Here is a 20,566-nt window from a genome sequence, read left to right as displayed (position 1 = left end):
AAACACTCGATCAAATATCATGCACGACAGCAAACCTAGGCAAAGCAAGTATGCATGACATCCCATATCTCTGACCCCAGAAACACAAACAAAAGACATGACACGAGGAGATCACTTCCTTCTTTGCATATCAAAATACCAAATCATTATGATAAAAAGACAAAAACCCATCGACTTACATGTGATTTATATGTATACATCTGGTACAATTCCTAAATGTCATTAAAATGTCAATAGCTAAAAGAATGCTATGACGTGTCCGTTTGGTTTGTCATTCTCGGTGCAACTAAAGATTTTCAGAACAATCGCTTCCTCAGTGATGATGCCCTTGCCTTTACGAATTGAATTAATAAATTTCCTTGTTTGAAATTCACAACTTGCATGTACATGCTCTGTGTTTGAATCCAAAAATAATTCTGTCTGGCTTGCAAAATTGAACTTTAATCTCTATTCACCAATCGATGGTTATAGCGAATGTGAAAGGTTCTCATAAGACAATGTATCATAAAAACAGTTAGACAATAGTGGCTCATTTCAATTTTCTGGAATGCCTACAGCTGGTGGTGATATATTCAGAGCTGGACACATTTTAGCCCAGGTTCACATATCAAATATATGGCCTTGGTATGCCAACAGAATTTTTGTGTAGTCAATGTTATGGTGTTTTATCTGCGGCCCTTACTCTTAACCCTTTGAGTGCTGTATTTTTCCCCAAAAAATTTCAGTGTAACATTTAACCAATTGAATGAACTTTTCTGTAATTGTTTTGATAGTTTTTGACCAAATCAACGTAACTTAACATTGGCTACAATCTTTGACCAAAATTTGGGGAAAATTTGAAAAAAAATCGTCTAGATTTGAAAAAACTTGTTGGTGTTATATTCCATATGGTGAGAAAACTTGACCTTTGGCACTTTAAAGGTTAAACAATCTTATTGAAAATTAGAGATAAGTTTAACACATGACACATTTCTTACTTTATATTCACATAAAGTGCCATGTCAACTTAAAATGCAATACGCTTACAGGGACAGCCAAACACATAAAACCATAGCAAACACAGTGTGTTCATTACACCGTTACTCAAACATTGGTTTCCATGCCTTCAAATACACATTAACTGCCTATACAAACAGCACTGAACACACCACACTGACCATAGCAATTAGAGTTTCTCACAAACCACTAACTTTGACTTAAAATTTGTAGGTTAGTAGTTCTTACAACTTGATTTGTAGAATTTTTTGTTTCTTCTATCCCAAAAGACTGGCACTTTATTCAGCTGGAAAATAAAAATATTGACTGGTAGGCAAGTAGAAACTAAGGCTTGGCAAGTGATCTCTTTTCAGCAATTTCAAGCGGATCTCAAAATTATTTGTTCACCTTTGTGTGTGTGTGTGTGTGTGTGTGAGTGTGTGTGTATGTGTGTGTATGTATGTGTGATTGTGTGTGTGTGTTTGTTTGTTTGTTTGAATGAGTGTGTGGGTATGTGTACGTGTGTGTGTGTATATACTTATATGTGTGTATATCTATCTATCTCTCTCTCTCTCTCTCTCTCTCTCTCTCTCTCTCTCTCTCTCTCTCTCTCTCTCTCTCTCTCTCTACATATATATTTTGTGGCAAGCTGACGTTCATTTCAAATATATACTCATGTAAACACAGTGGTATCACAAAGTTGTCTGTGTTTGTATAGTGCAGTATATTTCTTTGTTAGACCAATCAGAAAATTCGTAAAATGTAAAAATCTTTTATCTATTGCGACGGAACCATATCTTTCAACAGGTTTCCTCTACTGCAGGTTCCCTTGACCAGTAGGTGATCGTGAAGTAGTGTGCTACTGAAATTCTTTATTGAAGTGAAGTTTTCGATCGGAGAAAAGTTTCTGATTTTGGAGGCATTATTTACTTGAAAGTAAACCTAATTCCTGAAATATGAATTGTAGACCACATCTACAATGATTCCTAACTGGCAGAAGTTGAAAACAACACAAACCAAATTCTTGACTTCATACCCACAATGCAATTCAACATCCTGTGACCTAACCCTCCAGTACCGAGGGTCTGGCATCTGAAAACTTTAAATAACACTACGCTGTGTGCATCTGATATCAGATGGAATCCTTTTAACAATTGCATATAAAATACTGAACAATTTTTCACAGTTTTATGGACGAACTCAACATGCTGTACTCACAGAAGGAAATTCAAACCAAGGCAAGTCATTGCCATGGTGGTTGGTAGGGGCCAGGTATGGTGAACATCCTACTGTTGGGTCAGTGAGGGTAACCTCCTGAAGATATACAACAAAACTTTGTCAAAGAAATCACAACAAGAATTAGAGCCTATAAAAACCAATTGGTCACGGGTGGTCATCAATATTGTCAGACTTAAAATTTTATGGGATTGGCCTTGGTTGACACTTACTAACATTGGAACGGGAGCGACCAGTTTGTGAACCACAATCTACTGGTAACTATATACCACAAATACAGTATCTAAGTAGCAACTGACTGGTGCACATCGGGGACACTGCTCTGTTCATTACTGGGGTACCAGTACAACCACAGCTCCATTCTCTTGGATAGGAAGCATTCTTACCTATGCATATGCCTTGAGGCAGAATGGCCCTGAGGGACAAGGTTTTTTGTACAGTACAAATTACAATCTGGTCTCATGCTAGTGTGGACTGATTTTGAAGCCTGCATCGAATAAATTAAGTTTCGACCCCTTTTTTATGTGAACATTGAAAAATTGATTTTTCCCAATGAGTTAACGGTTAGGCATGGGAGCCATAATAATTTAAAAATATTGCGTAATCCCAAAGTTTGCACTGTGACCCCCTTTTTTTTCTTTCTGAAGAAAGAGAGTGGTTTAAAGTTTACTGGATTGAGAGTTAGAGCAAAACTTTATGCACCTGTAACCTTAATACATAGGTTGGTGATTTTTCTACAAGTATGAACTCAGTTTTATTACCTCATTTAAACTTGTTAATTCAGAGAAGTGTTAAACTTCTTACATTTGGGAAAAATTTACAAGGACATTCAGTTTGAGATGCAGTTGATGTATGCATACGTTCACACCGGTTCTAAATTGGAAAATAACATTGAGTACAACGCCAACAGGTGCTAAACAGGTGTTGCACATGAAACCAAAATAGGCTTGGTCAGAAAAGTAGGGCAACAAGGTGAAAGATTACAACGACTGTGGAATTGTTATCGAGAGGCTATGAATCAACAATGGCCAACTGTTGAGCAGTACGTGCTTTCCCTATTAAAGAAGTCATCCTGAGAAAGGACGGAAAAAAAAGCCCAACCAAATCTACATTTGACTCTTAAAATGATCAGTCAAAAGGCCATCGTCAAAGTAACCACGACCGATTCTCAATTTTATCTCTGTCAAACATCTGACCTTACCATGTTAGGATAAGTGATTTATTTGGTTAAAGTCTTTATGACAGTTAGGTGGGGAATGAGGGTACTGTAGCAGTATCAAAGAACAGGATCTGTGATCCTATAGACAACAGTGCCATTGTTACACTTTCAAGGATGGTTTTTCAATTGTTCCATTAATCCATTAATTTATTCATATGTTTTATTTAATTATTTATTTATTTATCAATTTATTTACCACATAATACTATTTGATAAGAAAGATGGAAATCATATATTTAAGATTCACTGTTACAATCCTTAGGTAAATTATTTTGCCTATCTTGACTGAACCAAATCATTATAGCGTTTATATTTCTTCACCATCCGCTGAAGAAATTTCAGATGCTGAACAAAGAACTGTCAAATGCACAGCTGATGGAAACAGTCGCTGGCCAAAAGAACTGTTGAAAAAGACATACCAAGAAATACACAACACTATAGAAAATCCTTGTGTTGTTATGTTCTTGTAAGTTTCCATACAGCGATATCCCAACTTCCAGAGAAATCAATTTATGTGATTATCATACTCTTGTGGAAGGAAATCCTTTATACACTCTAGATCAACTGAAATTAAGTTATGATTATGGTGGGAATAAGAAACCACTGTCCTATTAACATTTAGACAAGAGCTATGTTGACTGAGCCTAACACAATCTAGTACCACCGACTGTAAACATTGCCGCCATATCAGCTACAGATGATTAAATCTCATATAATTTGCATTTCCAGAGGAACAAGCCTAGCGATTATATAATAAACTTGTTTCTTTTCCAACCAGCATCCACGCAGCTCACAGCAACTTGATGCAGTAGCAATGTGTGACCTGTTAGACAGTCATTGGGTCACTTCACAGCTCAGGGCTACTATCATGATAGAGTTTCTATCAGTGCTCCGTATCTTCCCGTCGCCATGACAATCCAACTATCTGTCACATTCCTGCACAAAAACCTGATAACCCAATTCACAGGAGACAATTACATTACCACCTTTGCAACGTAAAACACCCCTTGAAGAAAATCCTCCAGGATTCAAAAACTTCCAAGAGAACATTTTCCAAAATAAGCAAAATTTTGATGTACATTGTCCACAATGTTTTCCTCCGGCTACAAGTATGACGAAGGACATGTTACTTCATGGTGATCAAGTCATTCTTACCGACAAATCTCTTTATCTCTTAATATCGCGCCTAGTGGCATGTGAAATGCAGCACTAATTCTACCTTCTGATTGGCAAAGTTACTGATCTCTTGTGTGCGAGGCCCTGACTACTGCATCTCTTTCAAACATATGCCCTGAAATATTATGCATGTGTTGTTTACTTTACTCCCAAATATTTATTTGTAACTGAATGTCTTGGATCCTGTTCACTTAATAACCACTACAGATGACAACCCCTTGCATTGGGGTCATCATTTTACATGTCCACCCTCCCCTTTCCCCCCCGAACATTTCATGGATGATCCCATTCAAGAACACCCTCGGAAGCAGGATGGACTGAGCGACGATGACTACCATGACAATCTGATAGAGCAAAGCTATGCGACAAGCAAGGTAAGTTACAATTTCCAACCGATAAACAAAATATTCAGCATTCTCCCCTGAAACACTCCTAGTTGAAAAGATTCTTCAGCGCCAAGAGAAAAAGGGTGGGTGGTCTACTTGAAACAAAACAGTAAAAAAAATTTACAATCTATATATATGTAAACAAACTTTTTCACCTCATTTAAAATAATCAATCGGCATTGCGGTCAATTCAAACCCAGGAAAGCCAATTGGTGAGCAAACAGGCAGAAAAGAAAACCAGACTACAAAATAACAAACAATGCGACTCTGTTCTGATTTCTTCACACTTGACATCATCTTTCCAAAAACATACTTGCCGTGCACTTCAGCCTCTCTAAATGTGTAAAGACACTGGCCAAAAGTTAATCCCATGAACACACAAGATGGCCCAAGGCTAGGCTAGCCTCTGAGAAGATTTTACCAAAACTCCCCACATCCCTGCGCTTTCTCATTCTGACAGATAACATTCTGGGTCATAGATTGCATTTAAATACCAACCTTCAGATCACACGGTACATATCCCCTACCTCAATATGTCAACAGTACTGCCACATAGTCTTAACGAATTGATAAAGGATTTGTTTCTCAAAAATTTTACACTCCGCGAGCAAAACATCACCATTTACAAATGTATAGGCCTCAAAAATACAGTATCTGAACTTCTTTTTATTTCAAAAGGTTTGTTTGTACTGACTCTACTGCATGCCTTTACCAAACTGAAGACAATCCTCCGGAATCGGCCGATAGCATGAAAATGGCCTACGTGTTATCTGTCATATCACTCGGTTCGAAGCTCACTTGCCAAGCGCACTCTGTATATCAAAAGACATACTGAAAATAACTGAGTAAAGAGCATGTTAGCACAGAGTGTATCGCGACAAGCGCTTGTGTATTGACAAAATCATGTGAAATATTTGAAGTATGCTATAGCCATGACCATACCTGCTGATGCTGGTGTGATTTTTGCTGTCCGACATTCATTGAGAACATTTTCTCTGGCATTCTCCGGCTCTCAAGTTACCCTTTGACAGCCTGCTTCTCTTTCAACTGGGGCACATTAAGTGATACACTATTTCAGTCACTCTATCTCTCTGTTTCCCTCGGCATTACAAGCTAGCAGTGCTTTGCCTTTGGTTTTTACATATTTTCTTTTTTCGGGCACTGCTGCTGTCCACTGCGTTGGGAGTGAGCTACCATAGTTCACTGTTGGTATTGCTTGCGGTTGAAGTGGCTCTTCCAGCTGCTGTCTGGCCACCCCCTTCTGTCAACACTGGCCTACATTCTGCATACTTTGCGATGGGATCTATTGATTGCGTTGATTGGGGGATATTATTTAGAACAATAGCCACCTCTATCTGGGGGAGATCAATTGCCTTGCTTTCAAGTCCACACAAATGCCGACGTAAACAGAACACAATTTTGCGGTCAAACGCTGAAGACACAAAATATTTCTTCTCAACTTTGACCGGGTTTACCTTTCAGGACGGCAAAAATTTGTCAGTTTCCGGACAGCAAAAGTACTACTTCAAAATTGGTCTATTTTAGCCACAACAAGCAAAGGTTGATCTTTATTAGTTAGAAATGACAAGGAGGTGCTAAACAAATATACAAACAGTTAACCTAACTGTACTCAGTGTCCTTGTTTGGCTCTGCCAAAACCATGATTTCAGAACACAGTGGCCCGCTCTTTCAACAAAGTGTGACCATGGACAAATTATTCAGATACCAGCAAATCCATTGAAATCCCACAATTCACCAGATTATTTCATTTTTCATATTGGGATTTTTTTCGCGTTCTTATTAACATTCATACATACCAAAAGAATGTACTTGCCAAATTCAGTATTTAGATCACTCTGTTTAGCAGCCACTCAAGACACAAATATATTACCAACTGAATGCCATTAAGTCAATTTTTCCCACCTTTATAAAATATGACCTGGACAATAATTTTCTGATACTTTCAGAAATTTTGGTCAAGAAGTGTAGCCAATAAGAAGTCCTGTCCATTTGGTCTAAAATTATTTTTAAAAATTACCGAAAAGTTTGTAAAAAGTACTATAATGTTGTGCTAAAATTTTGGTGGGAAAAATTACAGCACTCAAAGGGTTTTAATGAAATTTATTATTTTTAGTCTAAAAAATTATCTACACCAAGTTCTTTCAAACTTCAAAGTTTTAACTTTTAATTAAACTTAAACAATAAGTTAGATAGATACTGGCCAACATGTTTTGGCCTCTTGAACAAAAGAAAATTACCACAGCAAAATTTGACAGCTTTTTCATTATGTCCTAGGATGTTGTAGGTTGAAGGCAATTATTACACAGACAGTGTCAGAGACCAACAAAGTGTGGAAAAACGATATGACAGAATTTCTTATTGAATATGCCGCAGAAAATGCAGAGTCAGAACGCCTACTCAGCGAACCAATTATTAACTTCAATTTATCAACCTGCAGCTTATCATAGTTTCCGGTGGCAACTTGGACAAATTAAAGAACAGCAAGACATAATATAAGCCTCCCTCCGTTATTTGACTTCCTTGCATCACTTCAAGGCCTGACAAGGTGGGCGTACTTAAGATATTTGATTCATGTCACCGACAGCAGCAACAGCCATCTTTGTGACAACACATTTGCAGATGAATGAACCATCCTTTGATCCCATATCATAGCATTGCATAGGCGTCTACCCTTTAATTTTCATGCTTTCTCTCCCTCCATACAACCCACCATAATATGCTTGTACGACAGTTTTACATTTTCTTGTTAGACAACCAGTACGTGTAGCTGTAAATTTTGATGATTTTTTCACCTATTTTGTTTGTAATATTAACTATAATTTCTTGTTCTACTGCCAAAAGTATGTTGAAACATTAACTATGACACATGAACACATGAACACAGAAAAACTTGGGGAACATCATTTAAATCTACCTCTGATCAGAGTGGTGACAGTGTTGTGAAAAGAAAAGGCAGAATTGGAATCAAATCTATAGATTAGCCAAAACAAACACTTTTTAAAAATGTAAAATGCATCCAACATTACATGAATGGCATCCATACAACTAAATTAATTTTATTCAGTATTTCTCTGCAATTAAGATTTGTACTTTCGTTCTCAAAATACAAAGCCATATAACCTGAAACATTTCTTGTACAAACTTTTTTGACTATTTATTTATGCTGGCAAAGTCATCTGGCCTGCATAATTATTGTTACCAAGTTTTATGCAAATGAAAAAAAAGAGAGACAGACTCATCATGAACAAAATTAAATGATAGAACAGACCTTTAAATTTGCAACTTTGACACACAAGTTTATAACGTAAGATGACTACAAAACTGATGATTTTTATGAAGTTAATGTGTGTCTCACTTGTTCCGTGTGCTCAAATACAGAGCACTAGTTAATATTGCCAGAAATGTTTAAAATGGAATGGCAACACAAATTCACACAAATTTCATGAAGGCTGCATATATGACTATAGTGAGAACTGCAGTGAGGGATAATATAATTACACATATCACATCAAAGAACACTAAATCTGCTAAAATTGACACAAAATCTGCAAAGTTATTGAAAACATTTTCGTCATTCGTATTCTCTGTGCAAGCTCTCTATCCATATCTGTGCAGGAAGCAAATAAACTAGCTGGACTATACAAAGTCCTTTGATTCAATCGTTAAATGGCCAGTAACTCTGACTGTTAATGATTTTTTCATAATTTTTATTTTGTACGTCAATTGCAAGTTCTTGTTCTACTCCCAAAAGAATGTTGAAACATCCACAATTCAGCTTGTCAACATAGCGTCTATAAGTTAAAATGCACTGTTATTGTTTACATTTGAATTCTAGTCAAGACCAGAATTCACTTGTCAACAATAACAATGCAGTCTGTATATGTGCATGCTGCGGAGTTGACAATCTGAATACTGTGTATTTCCACAGGCTTTGGGGAGTAGACCGAGAAATTATGGTTAACAGTAAAAACAGAAATAACGAAAAATTCATCAAAAGTTAGCGTTGCTTGCCCTTTAAGATACTGCATTTGTCATCATCATGTACATTTTGAGGAACAGAAACCAGCATTTGCAAAGCAGGTCAAATGTGCTAGATGCAGATATGTCTCATCCTAGAGATTCCATGCTGACTGATGTTAAACATGAACAGAGCTTTGAGTAGCTACTCAAATAGGAAACTTATGTACACAGTGGATACATGAAATTATCAATCGTAATCAAGTGTCTGATAAGAGTATTCTGATAGTAAGCACTGAGTCTGTAAATGATCAGCAGAACATGGGAAGGGTGTTATGCAAATGCTAATGATACATTTGACAACTTCCTGGCCAGAACAAAACATGTATGCTGAATATCACAGATCTACATTATGCTTTCTTTACTGTGTAGTTACTGGTGTTATTAAATTATAACAAAATGTTCAAATTCAAGAGGTGATAATACACATATTCAGGTAGGTTACAAGTTGGTTATGAATATTAAGTAGCTAGCACACAGAAATTTGAATATTCATTATTTACAAAGTCATGAATATTTGTAACATTATTACATGCATTGAAAATTATCTTCTGCTCTGAAGAACTTTCGACAGCATGGTCACTTGATGTCTTTGTGAATTAAATGTTGATGAATTTCAATATTGTCAAGTTTTTAACATGGGATTCTGTTAACAAAAGTCTCCTAAAATGTTTGTATTTTTTTTAAGTGAAAATATAGAAGTTCTTGAAACCTAAAATCCCAGAATGTTGTGTGACCGACGTTTTCAAATCCTTTTTATAATATGTCCATGTAAATGTGGGGTGTTCCCTACGGACAGCTAAAGAGATAAAATTATCTATCTCCAAGCTTAGTGCAAATCCTCCATGCTAATGTTATCTCTTTATAAATATCATAATCATAGTAAATTATTCATAATGTCTGCAGGCAGATTTAAGTTGCTACGTTATATCACGAAAGGTAACGTTAGCATTTTCACTTTATCATTGTACGTTCTGTTTTTACTTTTTGGAATTCTTTCTTAACCTGGCAGGATTCCCTTAAAAAAATTGGAAGCAGCATGAGAAAATTTGAACAACTCCTTACTACTTGATGTTTATTACGCTGTCCTTCATTGACCTATGTAACTTCAAGAGGCCTGTAAATTGCTACAAACTGTATAAAGAAACCAGCCCCAACAAATCTGTAAGCTTGCACATTTCCAACCAATCAGAACTCACATTCTGGACTTTTGAATCTATAAAATTTAAGGTGCAGCTCTTTCAGAAACTGATGACTCAGCTCCGGTAAGCTAGTGTACAACTCAAACCTGCCAACATGGAACAGAACTGAAGATTTATGACAGGCATGTTGATATGACCACAGCGTCTACTTTGCGAAAACGATCCACTCACAGCTAAACAAAACTAAAATCAAACACAAGATGCGCTGTTTATGAATGAAAAGCACTTGACAAGATAACGGTTTCTCAACAGAAGAGTGAGTATGCAGAGCAAATGTACAACTGAAACCAATCACTAGGCCACAGAGAAACTTAATTTCATAATGTTTGAACTAAAGAACATGTTGTGCATCATGTTGAGCATCGTCGTACACCACGCCCTCTTCGGCGAGTCTTATCACCCAACGCCGAAAAGGCCGTGGTATCACTGGCCATGTTTAGCGTTCACGCATTGCTGCAAGGCTCTATGATAGTCGAGGAAAAACCTACGAGCCAATCACATTGCCCGTTACAGAGCTGATCTTGGTGCTTACCACCACACAGCGTTCACTGTCGAACGAAGAGCGCGCAATGTGTAAATGTTTAATGTTTTTGGACTCAACCGCTCCATTCACACCAAAAAGACGCCATTGATAATTATTTTACAAGGAAAAGATGGGTTTCTTTGCACAAGGACCAGCGGTGGCAAGTCTGTATGCTACCAGGCATGGCAGGCCGTCCGGCCCATCGTGTTTCACGGGCGTTATATCGAAGGGTATCGCATAACTGGAGCAGCTGGCCCCACGCCTCGCTATGCACAGTGTCCGACCCAGACGTAGAACAACACCGCTGTGTAAAACCCGTTGGTCAAAACTATTGATCATAAATTTACTTTACCACAAGTTATGTATAAACGTTTATGTATCGATCTCTTCATTAAGGTTCACACTGAAAGCTTTCTTATCGTGCTGTGGGTATACATGGAGCTAGAAACGTATGAATGGTATATTGGGCCCTTTCATTCGAGCTGGTGCTCCGCGATACAAATCACAAATGTACGCTAGGCTCCCGATCGTCTCAACACTGCCGAAATCACAGATCTCGGGAAATTGCGTAGTTGTTCAAGTCCGATTATGTTTCATTAATTCATCACAAAAGTTACGCTTACAACGGAATCAAATCAAGAGAGGTTTAGTCTGTTCCATGGGTTTGCAGTTCAGCGGGGTACGAACACGTATAAGCTTATGCGTACACTCGCTCAGTGTGACCTGGTGACAATTTTCGGACAGGGTATAGTGAATTTCGCCCAAAGCCGTTTCACAAATAACGAGCAGTACGAAATCTTATTACCATACCCTTCGAAACTTTATTGTGTTTATCCTAAAACTGTTAACAGGACGGAAGTGGTATTTGGGGGGTCAAAGTTGCCAAATTGTTGACTCCATAGTGAGTGCGTAGTAATCAGACGTCGTATTTGGAATGTGATTATAGGGGCTAAATATTGATATTTTGAAACTTCAAACCCTCGTTTTTCAATTTCGATGTGTTGAGAAAACTGTTTGTAAAGATTTTGTGATAAATTAGTTACGTTCAACCCATGGACGACGCAACTATATTTCGACGTGTATGGTGCTTACATCGGATATGGGCTGTCTCTGTGTGTTGCTTTAGATCGTACGGTGTGTTAACTTCGCGAAGTTTTATAGCGCCCGAAATAGCTTCTACCGAAAAAACTAACTATTCAAAACGGGACAGCAGCGTCACCTGACTTAATATGCGGTATCATGAATTGTAAAACGCTATCAATACGGAGCAAAGTGAGTACAACGAACAGCATGTCTTTGAATGTCCGAACCGAGATCGTCCGAAAATAGTCACACTGAGTGTACCGGGACGACCTTGCACTGGGACCGGGTAGGGTTCGTTGATGGCCGTAGTCTGTGTACCTATCGAAGCCATAGTATTCACATGGTGTCGCAGTTGCTCTCGATCATGACAGAAAAACAGTCAAAATTTTGAAAGCTGTCGGATTTAATGCAACATATATCGGAAGAGGTGCAACAGAACCAGAGGATCTCAGGCCCTGAAAGCTCGATTGTGTACACACAGACAATGAGGAGCTTACGACCCGACATGACTTTGTAAAACGTATTCGTGATTGGCTAATTCTGATGATATGTTCTCATGAATAATTAATTAACCCCCATTCATACTTCCGCAGTTTCCCGGCGTTATCTGCCAGAGCTTGATTTTTGCGAAGGTCAGCGGAGCGGAAATTATTGCTCTGGCCTGCGAGAATGCATGTTGAGGGGATTTTTTAACCACAGGTTTACATTTCAATCTTAAAGCCTGTCTAATGAGGTCTGACTAGCAGCTGCCTGTTACCATAACAACAGGTTGCAAAAACAAGTGAGCTGGGCAGTACACATCACAGAAAACGTACAAAACATGTAATTTGCAAGTGGAAAAGTTGCATGCTGTGGTTCACTTAGATTACGAAAACTTTCTGATGAAATAAAGACCAACAAGTCTGGAAAGTTCTAAGGGTACACAAGCTCAATACTGTAGGAGAGTTTTGGGCACCTCTACATTTGCCAAACTCTGCATGAAAGAATGTTGACAAAACAATCTTCAAGTTATTCAGCGTACATAAATTGAAGCGGCTGGTAATATTTTTGATCACTTTTATTCTTGATAATGCAAACATTAAATGCCTCAGTAGATTTATGTCAACCTTGTATTGTATATTTAAGAACTTACCAATATTTTTTCCTCAACAATTTGATAAGTATACCATGTCTACTTATCGTTAACATGGCAAATTAAAGTAGGTGCTGAAAATCTTCTATCAAGCACTTTTTTATTGAATTTGTCATGTTAATTTTGACTTTCTGAGCAATAAGACACAATCAAAATCCAACCATGGTTAACTTCCGAACATGCAGTCTGAATTGTATTTCCACTCCAATATGGCTGCCAAAATGCCATTGGAAAATTTCAGGCTTTAACTCAACACAAGGCAATGCGGGTATTTACTTCCCTCTGCACCTGATTCAATTCCTTTTCCTCCCACACACAGAAATGAACAATACCACGCTACAGAATATCATAGGGGAGTATATGACATATAATTTTCTCTCTGGATTAAAGATAATGTCCTACGTGTGCTGTAGAATTCCGTGACTTGTCAATGACATTCCTACTTCACAAGTAATCTTCCACCCATGTTATGGGATTGCAAAGCGTGTTTAATAAGTGATTTGAAGAGCAATTTCCTGCTTGCTAAAAGGCATCATTATTTTATCCCCCCCTTTTTGGAGACTCCAACATTTTGATCTTCAAATACATGTATGCCAGTCTAACTCCATTTTCTGTCCTTCTATTTGAGCAAAGTCTCTTTGCAGAGTCGCAGAGAGTTTGACAGCTACTAACCAGATTATGCCATGATAATGCCACGGCTTGACTACTGCGCCTGCAGAACCATGGTCTTACAAACACTCACAAGATATGATAATACATTTCATTCACTCGCATAACAGAGACAATATACAAAAGTTAAATCCAAATTCTTGGTATTGTAGAAAATCTGTATGGATCTTGTTCTGAACTCCCACTCATCAGGTTTTTTTCAGACCTGCCTGACGTGATAAAGGAAAGTTAAGAAAGAGACATCAGTTGAAAAAAGATACGCATGCCGACAGGTGTGTACACTCTAAGAAGCTTTTCAGGTGTAATGATGTCACAAGGTCAACGAACTTTTGTCCTACGACCTGGAATGCTACAATTAGCAGCGATATCGTTGAACACACTTTACTCACACACATTCCATATCAACAAAACCAGCAGTTTCACATTTATTCATTCACTTTTGTGTTTGAATACCTTCGCACAGCACAAGGCAAGACATCGTTGTACGGTCACTCTCCCTTAGACATGAAAAGACTAGTGTTCTCATCGCAGTGCTGACCGTAAGTTTGATTTTACATTAAACCATATTGTAGCATCTATACAAAAGCAGATGATTTAGTTTGTATGAAATATGCCCTTTTTTATGTCATCAATCAGCAAAGAACACCAACTAACACTAGGAAAATGCTCACAGTTTTTCAAGTTTTGGCACCAGTGTAGTGGTTACAAGAATGTTGAAACTTAGCCACTGATCTTACCTCTGAGAAAATCTCAGTGCAGGCCTGTGAAAAGCACTGAGAGGATCCAACCTGTCAGATGAGCGAAAGTCAGTCTAGAAAATAAAATTTCTGACAAAATGTTGGTTGCTATCTATTATTATGCATGATGTGTGGGTGTAAATACTTCTCATACCCTTTCCCTTTTTGCTGACTGCTTTAAAAAGAATAGCATGGTATTTCTTCTTTTCTGAACAATTCCATCAGCAAATTACCTAATATGGGATTTTCCATAGCCAATCAGGAGTTATTCTCTCTCTATGGGCAATAGGAGGCGCTCTTGAGATATAAATACACAGGCCATATCGGTCATGGTCTTGACTGCAATGGCCTAAAAACCAACTGAAATGCATGTCATCTGGAAAAGTCAACTTTGTCCTCCATACATCTTGATTATTATGCTACAATTTGTGCAGACAGGTGATGATAGCTTGCATTGCTGCATCAGAGAATTGATGATCTTGGCACTGGCTGACAAAACCAGTCTATAAAATCCTGACAAGTGCTATAACTGCTAAACATACCCTGTCAATGAAGTAACACGCCAAATTCTTGCAAAAATCACTCGTGAATGAGACATTCAGCTGCGCACAAAAGAACAAGAATATTTTGTTCCGCTTGGCCTACACTGAAAAACTGCAATTATCACCACCTTTGGGAGTTGGGGTTGGGTGTTCTTACAGTATGTAATTTACAGCCTGAAATTATCGCATACATGTAGGAAGTTCATGATAAACTAAGTGATACGTTAATCTGATGAAAAACAGAAGTAGATTCATCTTCATGAATCATTCTCTTTGAAAGAGATTAAAAATGTCAATTCATAGCTAATTTGGTGTCAAATTTCAAAGTGCTCATTTTTTAAATTGACTGGATAGCTAAAAAGCGAGAGGGCAAAACTGGCATCATTCTTAAAAAGTCAGAACCATTAATAAATACCACAGAACTACATTTTGCTGCCTCTGCTACATACTTTTGATTGACTCTTTCTTTTCAACATTATAGGGAGGGTTTAAACTCATTTCAATACAAACAACAGAATTTTCTACCATCCATTCCTCATTTTAGGGGCTCGCCAGTGGTGATCACTGGTGCAATTCCTGATAGACAAACTGTCTAGAATCAAATAATTGCAAGTAATATCTGCCAAGTGAACTAGATTATATACATGACATGAAAAACATCCTATAACATCACGGGTAAAAAGTAATACTATACAGATTGCATTAGGAGTAATCTATAATCGTTATCACATGGTGTTTTGTAATTCACTATTTCCTAGTTTCATACTATGATCATATTTCACTGTGCCTGATCCAGACCAACTGCTGAGCTGGTAGAATACCTAGGACAGCACAGACCATCAGATTAGATCGGAAAACCTCAGACTGATTTTAATCATATTCTGTACACAACTACAGCTTTTTCATCACAGTGTCAACTAAAAAGAATGCCATTTTCAGTCAGAAAATATCCTGATTTTGCATTCTTTGGCAGATGCAAGACACTGACTGTTATGCACTCACAATATCAATTCAAATGATGTTTGCATATTCCCTGGTAAATTTACATATTCACCTATCATCTTCAATTAGGGATTCGCACATGCATCCATGTATCACGTTCTGTTAACAATACAATTTGCATATTCCAAGAACATTTGCATATCTACCAATCAGCTTCTTTAACAATTCAACACTGCCATCAATCATCTGCAGGTCAATTTGCACACTTCTAGTATATCTGTGTATCTAGCTATCAAGATTTCACTCTGTAATTTACTAATTAACAGCACCATCTACAACATGTCATGTGATGCAAATTTGCATATCCACACATTTGCATATCCATCAATCAGCTACATTCAGAACCAACATCTCCATCAATCATCAGTCCTGCATACAAAATTAGCATATTTCACGCTCAATCAACCTTTTGCTATTTATTTTGCCTGGAATTTTTCACATCCTGCCCGGACAGGTAACTTCGAAAGAATTGAAAGAGGCCCAGGGGCCGGCATTAATATGCACATCATCCCCCCACCTGAGCAAATAGAACAATCCTATTATCATGAGAACGACAACGAGAACAGAGTAATACCTATGCTATTTCAGTGCAACGGTATGATACATGACCACTGAGAAAGAGTATCTAACCACGGTGCCTCTATAAGTTTATCACATTTTCTGAAACACAACTCCAGAATGTAGATGGTCTTTGACACATTGGAGATAGACAAAGCAATCTTATTCCCACAAGATTAAACATTTAAGAAATCCCAATATAACACAGGGCTTCACCTTTCCCCTTCTGTTCATCTTATCTATTTCACTACAAGTCAACTTTTTTGTTTTCGCAGGAAGTTTTTATTTTCAATGAAAACAATATCACTTTCTTTAACCTTGTACTCATTTTCATTATACAAAATAAAGGTAAATATTGAAAGATTTATTTAGATCAAGTTTGGGTTATACGCAAGAGAGGAGTCTTGAGAAAGATGAAAAGAAATAAATTGTAACTTTTCTAGAGCATGAAAGTACCATGAGTGTGTACAACACGTGATGTGTGCCATTCCTGTTTTCTACGCTGGCTGCAAGCTTCTCTAAGATTCCACATCAGGCCAGAGTGATACAGTTGCCACAAACAGACTTGTCTAGGATCCATGGGAGTGATGTCCAACAAAAATGATTCCATCTGACAGAGCTATGCAAAAGCCTTCTACACTAACGTGCAGCAAAAATGATTCCACCTGACAGAGCTATGCAAAACCCTTCTCAGTACACTAACGTGCAGCAAAAATGATTCCACCTGACAGAGCTATGCAAAAGCCTTCAACACTAACGTGCAGCAAATATGATTTCATCTGACAGAGCTATGCAAAAGCCTTCAACACTAACGTGCAGCAAAAATGATTCCATCTGACAGAGCTATGCAAAAGCCTTCTCAGTACACTAACGTGCAGCAAAAATGATTCCACCTGACAGAGCTATGCAAAACCCTTCTCAGTACACTAACGTGCAGCAAAAATGATTCCATCTGACAGAGCTATGCAAAAGCCTTCTCAGTACACTAACGTGCAGCAAAAATGATTCCACCTGACAGAGCTATGCAAAAGCCTTCTACACTAACGTGCAGCAAAAATGATTCCACCTGACAGAGCTATGCAAAACCCTTCTCAGTACACTAACGTGCAGCAAAAATGATTCCATCTGACCGGGCAATGTGATATGCCTTCTACGTGAACTGGACAAGTTAATAAAGATGAGACAAATTTGAAGTATTGACAGATTTTCTATAGGGCAGATCCTGGGCCATGTGACACTGTTTTACCTATACAAAGAGTGTGGGAGCAGTGCTACAGCCATACTTCTGCCAAATGAGACAATGAGCACTTTCAAAACACATTGTTACTTGACATTACCTAACAGTATACAATTTTCGGGGGATTTCTTCCTACAGGCAGAAATTTGCAGAATGGATTCAGTATTTTTGCTAAATTTTGGGTTCATAGATAAATGCTTTGGGGAATCTGGTACCATTTCTGTTTTCCCCCGATATGACAGTATCATTATAATGGGGTGCCCTGACAACATGAATGGGGAACTTTGCTATAATTTACGTTGGTGTCAGTCTTTACAAAAGCACTGAGACAGATCCCAATTAATATTCCTGGTGTTGCTGCCAAAATTCTTCCGCCACCTTTTTGACAGATAGTTCCAAGGTAAAACTACAAATCCACACATTGTACGAAATAAGCACCGAGTAGTTTATTAGAATAGGGAAGAAGCAAAACTGAGCCCTGACTTCCTCTGTCTGAATTAAGTGTCAACTCAATACAGTGTGAGGCACCTGATGATTAAACTATCGATACCATAATAGAAATCAGCACAGCCCAGAGCAGCAGCTTCCTCATTTGTTGCAATACTTCTGTTTGATTTGTAATTGAACAAGAAAAAAAATATTATTTAGGGTTTTTTCTGCTGATGTGCAGCTGGCTTGGAAGGTTATATCTGATTGGTCGATTTTCACTATTCACAGCAACTTAGGGAGTCTCTTTGTATAATTCAATTACAGGAGTAAGACTCAGCCAACCAACTGGATAACAGCTTCCGAGATGCTACACATTCTCCCTTTTTTTATTAGTAACTTGTTGCTACTTGAATGACCTCAAGTTAATAACCATACTGTAAACCCAAGTATGGAATTAACATCAGCTGGACAGTCAAAGAGAAAAAACACGCCATCATCCCTCAGGAAACGGATGCTTAACAACACACATCTCATGGCAGTTGCACAACATGTCTATCAAAGCCAATGCAGCTCTGTTAGAAACAAGACAAACTGTTTACTTTTTGTTCTGTGTCATATTATAATTTCATGCAAGTTGTGACAACTTGTCGCTGGGAGCCTTTTCAACATGATTATATAACAAAGAGTTGTTCAAACCCAGCCTTTCATGTTGCTGTCTACTTTGGGTATGGCACAGATTCCAGTGCTCACTTCTCTAAAATATTGCTTTGGTTCTACTTCGGCGACGTTAATCAATTCCACATTTTTCGAAAACCACGACATACCAGTAACATATTGCTAATTCAACGATAAATGATGATTAAGTTTGAATTTTGTGAATAAACGCATGATTTCATTCCAAATGATTGATTCCTTGGATACTGACAACACTGTACTTCATGTACCCGGAAGGGAATAGTCAAATATGCTCTGCACTTTTAATGGGTCATTGACGGTTTAGTTGTCTGTGTGCATGGTTGGCGTTTTTCAAAGTACAGTGGTTCATCACTGGTATTCTTACAAGTCACCACTTTACCACTCACCCCATTGTAGTTCACTTATTATCTTTCAGTAAGATGGCTATCCCATTACCGAACCAGGGAACCTGGAAGAGGGGCCTAAGACTGATTAAAAGAAGGGAGTCAATGATCAACACACAACCACAGCATGAAGCAAAATGTGCGTCAATCACAAAATAAAACATGCTCAGTAAACCTTACAGAGGTATATTGGTACTTTGGGAAGGGCTTTGACGCACAAAGTGGAGATCAACGGGTTGATTTGGATTCAAACCTCGTTTGGCCATTTCTAGTGGAGATCAACGGGTTGATTTGGATTCAAACCTCGTTTGGCCATTTCTAGTTGACTGCGTTCTGATGGGGTACGTTCTTATTCTTCATCTGAAAATGCCGAATAAGTTTCAGGTCACTAAGTTTGCTGTTGACGACCAATAACTGACATGATTGTGTTCCTACCTACCGGTAGCCTAGAATCCTATTCTTCAGACCTTATCAAAAATTTGCTCTTCTTTGAAATCTATCGATCGAGGGTGTTCTGAAGAAAAAGAGCACGCCCTTGACAATTTGGCCACGCCATTACCGTTTACATCACAATAGGACTGCCCTCTTTGCCCAGCCTACCTGGATACTAAACTTAGGAAAGACTCCTGCTTATTTTATAGACCTCAATTTAAGGTCTTTCTCAAGGTCAACTACCATTGAAAGTTTTGCCAAATGCCAACTCACAATGTAACAAGCTCTAAAAGCCGAGATTCTGTCTGACATTCTCTGTACTTCGTGTGCATAATCTGTATTCATAACAGTTTACTTTCAAGCATCAGTTATGTCTAATTGACCAATTACAACAAGTACTTTGGCCTTAATGGCACAAACATGTCTTTTTCTATATATACAAATAAATTTTGTGGTCTTTGCCGGTGTGCAAATTAATTTTTTCACTAAAGTCACAACCAAAACAGGAATGTGAGTTCCACTTCAACAGACACAAATATGTTAAGAAATTTGCATGAAATAGTCATGAAAATCATAAATTGTTGTCTACATCAAACTTAAAATTCACAAATCAGAACTACTACACTGTCTTTTCCCCGCAAAGCGTCATGGTAGCCTGCATCACCAAAACTTATGTTCTACAGTTTTTTGAATGCTCGGTTGACTGTCAGAGTTTGGTGGCAATGTATATTTAGCATCAAAGCAGGAAAAGTAAGCCTTTGCTGTTTGTTTATTTATCTTCGTTATTCAGAATGAAAGCCGACCTCTTTTCGACAAGGGATGTCCACTGGTGTAACTTTGCCTGCAAAGAGCCTACCATTATAGGTGTGCGCCTATCTCCACAATCTCTGAAACCTAACACTTCTAAGAAC

The 20,566-nt window shown here is 37.9% G+C and overlaps 1 protein-coding gene across 8 annotated transcripts in view; it reads right to left on the bottom strand.

The window, feature by feature from the left end:
• The window catches only part of LOC139140086 (RNA-binding motif, single-stranded-interacting protein 1-like), a 118,003-nt gene that overhangs the window by 53,280 nt on the left and 44,157 nt on the right, over positions 1–20,566 (bottom strand). The gene's annotated exons all lie outside the window — the stretch shown is intronic.

Source organism: Ptychodera flava, chromosome 9 (genome assembly GCF_041260155.1).
Source record: "Ptychodera flava strain L36383 chromosome 9, AS_Pfla_20210202, whole genome shotgun sequence".
In the NCBI taxonomy this organism is placed as follows: domain Eukaryota; kingdom Metazoa; phylum Hemichordata; class Enteropneusta; family Ptychoderidae; genus Ptychodera; species Ptychodera flava.
The sequence above is the reverse complement of the archived record's forward strand: the minus strand, read 5'-3'. Positions and strand labels throughout refer to the sequence as shown.